Raw genomic sequence first — 4303 nt, forward strand, 5'->3', positions numbered from 1 at the left:
TCCACCTTCAGGTTATCATCCGAACCCCCTCCAGTATTAAGTTGCAAAGCAACAGACAATTGCATTAAGTATGGTGCGTAATGTAATCAACAACTACTCCCTCCAATACAGTTTAAAGGGCGCAGCTTGAAAACCAGATTTTTTCACAAACCCAGCCAAATAGGGCGCAGCTCCTTTAAGTGGAGAATTAATTGGGCGCATTAGTACTCTTCCGTTTCTCTTCTTCAACCGCATGGACTCCCTGCATGCAAGTGTGAATACAAGTGCAAGTGGGTTCAGATGATTGCATGCAAGTGTGAAATTGTTTGCTCCGCATGGCCTCCCTCCTTCGGCTCCCTTTCAAATTCTGTACACATTCACATGGTAAAGAAGGGTATAAAACCACTGCCATGGACTATCTGCAAGGCTCCCTTTCAGTTCATCCATTCCAGTTTCTCCCTCTCTCTCTCGTTCGGCTCCCTTGGCGTGCTGGAAGTTGCTGCCATGGAGGGGTTCCAAGGCGTGGTGGAAGGTCCGGCCATGGAGGAGGTGCTAGGCGCACTTGAGCATTCTGCCGTGGAGGAGGTGGAAGACGTTCATGTCGTGAAGGGGGTCGGAGGGCCGGTGCAAGAGCAAGAGGTGGTACGCCACAAGTACTCCAACCTGACCTCTACTTGCGAGGTCTGCATTTTCCCGGCTGTGTGCCTCAAGTGTGGCGTCCGTGGCGATGCTTCCATTTTCCTTTGCCCGGGATGTAGGCTCCCGGTACCAAAAGATTTGTGTTCTTGCACATCGTGTGGAAATCCTTGCCTCTGTGACAATTATTGGTGCATGGATTGTGCGATTACAGCGGCGATAACCAAAGAAGGGATATGCATAAGGTGCCGTCGCAACCCATCCCTCTATCTCGAGGAGGAAAAGAAAGCGCAGACTGTGCCGGACAGTCAAGTTTAGATGCGCCGGATGATGCAAATAAAGTGAGATGTAATGGATTTACATGCTTCAAGTTTATAACAGTGCATGATCTTATGTAGTAAGAAAGTGATGGAGGGAGTGTTGCCATATGATATTATGTAAGAGCAAGTCAGTATGAATATGGTCTAATATGATCTTATGGTCTTATATGATGCATTACAAATATTCAGTTAGAAACAGTGCACAAAACAGTCCGCAAACCATCATACTAAACCATCATATGATGCATTACAAAACAGCCCACTAAAACAGTCCACAAAAGAATCACACGAGGCATTACAAAAACAGTTCACAAACCATCACACAAGGCAGTACAAATCATGTTGAGTTCGAGTTCAAGAACTGAATTGCCTGCTCAACATACTCTCTATCAATCGTCAAACGAACCGGGAGAAGACCTTGTCTCTCCAATGCTTTTTTCTTCAAGTGAGGAACCGCGTAGTGCATAGACCCCTTGTGTTTGATGATCTCTCTCATGCACGCTTGATGACTCAACCAAATCCTATTAAGCTTTTGATGGGGGTACTCAGCTAGGGATTGATTAACCTACGACACATAAGAGAAAATCAAATCAATACATAAGCAAATAGATGTGTATCAGAAATAACATAGAAATACTCCAATCAGGGCAAGACCTTTTGAACAATATCGGCTAGGGTCTTGGGCATCTTTCTATGGAACATAGCTTGAATTGAGGCAAACCAACCAAGATCCAAGATGTTTGTGTCAGGAGAATTAGGTGGTTGGTATATCATCCTAATATCCCAACCACCCCTAGCAGCTTCCTGCAAAAAAATTGGATCATCTGGTTTTATATGAGTCTTAGCATTGTCCTGTTGTACGTAGATGGTGTTCCATCTATCGCTCTCAGGCCACTTTTCCTTTATAGCCGGCAGTACGTATTTCACTAAGTACTCCCGACTTTTCTCCCTGTCCACGGAATGGCAAGGCTTTAGCTCCCATGTCCCTCTCGACCTACGGATATAGAAACAAAGTAAATAATGTGCACATAAAAATTAGCAGAAAGTAGGAGTAGTAACTAGAACAAACACGGACCTGTTTGCACTCCTCTTTTTAGCTTGCACCCACTCTGTGTAAGCCCAAACCCCAATCTTTCCATCGAAAACACAATTGCCTTCAGCATCATACCTTGGTCTAGCCATTGCGGACAAGAACATAATTTTTTGAATGTGGTTTTTATGTTTACATTCCCTGCGTGGTGCATTCTCTCTATGGCTCAAATACATGTTCTGGGTCTTCCGCGTGCGATAAAACCACTTCTCATCTATATGAACCACGTCCATATCAGCCCTAAATGTGGGATTAATACCGCCTAGGGACGTTAGGCTACATCGCTCAAGATGCATAAGAGCATACTCCACACGAGCCCTTTCATTTGCATCAGTCAAGGCAGGCTTCAGTTCACTAGTGATTCGTCTAATTTCCTTCATCTTCAACCTACAAGATAATATAACAACCAACATATCAATGACATACACATTTGACATGTAGAAAATTGACATATATCAATGTATAACACTCACCTCCGCCAAACAGTGGCAGTTGACACGTTCATATGTCCAGCAACTTGTTCTAATGTTGTTCTCTCTCCAGGCGGGATGGCCTCCAATGCATCCAAGTCGAAATTGATCTTCTTCCTTCCTGATTTGAGCTTCCGATTGTTTCTGACCCCAGTAATGCCGCCATGATTTTTAGCCTCCTGCCATACCCTTTGCACTATCCTCCTAGGACAATCACAAGCTAGTGCAACAGCTTTAGAAACTCCATGCTTTAACCTACTGCCCGTACCATTACGAGCAATGATCTCAGCATATATGTGACGCTTGTCATCGGTACGGTACTGTCTTCTTGTCTCCTTGTTCGACAAAACATCTGCATGCATTGGAAAAATAATTAGACAAACAAATAATATGGAATGTTACTGAAAGACAACAAATATGTCTAACAGTACTTACTCAAATCAATAGGCTGTTTTTGGGTTTGAACAGCCTCTTGACTAGGAGGGTATTCGTCGGCATGGGAAAAATTTGGGTTGTAACCAGCCCCTCGGTAGCCAATGGTACCCTCATTTCCACCAATACCTTGTAGTAACAGAAAAGGAAGCATATTAACCATGAGATTTTAGTTGATAATGTGCATGCAAATTACTGTTTATGTTCACAATGCCGAACCTGTTGTGTTCTCTCTGTTCATCATGTTCTGCACATTGTGTCCACCAAGACCGCTCCCAATTCCTTGGAATCAAAGACAACAAATATTACTACATTATGAAGCAAAGAACAGAAGCATGAAAAATCAAAAATTGGCTGCAGAAACATTTTTCACTCCAAACTTGGCTGCAGCTCATATCCTCTGCCGCGGCAGAGAAAACCAACAAAAACTGTGCCGCGGCAGAGAAAACCAACAAAAACTGTGCCGCGGCAGAGATTTTGCACTGCATGGCTGTGTGCCACGGCAGAGAAATACAGGAATTTTGTGCCAAGGCAGAGAAAAGCAACAAAAACTGTGCCGCGGCAGAGATTTGCACTATATGATCTATGTGCCACGGCAGAGATTAACAGTACATGATCTACACTATCTCTTTGATCAGATCAGAAAGAGTAACAAAAACTTGACAAGATCTACATGATCTACAAGTAGGAGTACAACAGCAGTACATGATCAACCGAAACAGGACCAAAAACATGATGATCTACGTCACAATCTTGATTCAAAGTGACAGAAAAAATTGCATGATATAGGAGAATAGAGGGTTTAGGTTTTACCTTGGCTGCCGGCGCCGGTATTGAACGTGAAGCGCATGGAATCGCTGCTGCCGCATAAAAGACATATTGAAAACATTATAAGACTCTACACCGTCTTCCTTGTTGTTCAAACTCAATACTAGAAATTATCTAGACCTTAGAGAATCCAAATATGCAAACCAAATTTTAGCATGCTCTATGTATTTCTTCATTAATGGGTGCAAAGCATATGATGCAAGAGCTTAATCATGAGCACAACAATTGCCAAGTATCACATTACCCAAGACATTAATAGCAATTACTACATGTATCATTTTCCAATTCCAACCATATAACAATTTAACGAAGAAGAAACTTCGCCATGAATACTATGAGTAGAAACCAAGGACATACTTGTCCATATGCTACAGCGGAGCGTGTCTCTCTCCCATAAAGTGAATGCTAGGATCCATTTTATTCAAACAAAACAAAAACAAAAACAAACCGATGCTCCAAGAAAAAGCACATAAGATGTGATGGAATAAAAATATAGTTTCAGGGGAGGAACCTGATAATGTTGTCGATGAAGAAGGGGATGCCTTGGG

General features: G+C 42.8%; 1 pseudogene; it reads right to left on the reverse strand.

The window, feature by feature from the left end:
• Positions 1–1199: 1199 nt before the first annotated feature.
• Positions 1200–3788, reverse strand: LOC139831911 (uncharacterized; annotated as a pseudogene).
• Positions 3789–4303: the final 515 nt, after the last annotated feature.

This window comes from Lolium perenne, chromosome 6 (genome assembly GCF_019359855.2).
Source record: "Lolium perenne isolate Kyuss_39 chromosome 6, Kyuss_2.0, whole genome shotgun sequence".
NCBI lineage: Eukaryota > Viridiplantae > Streptophyta > Magnoliopsida > Poales > Poaceae > Lolium > Lolium perenne.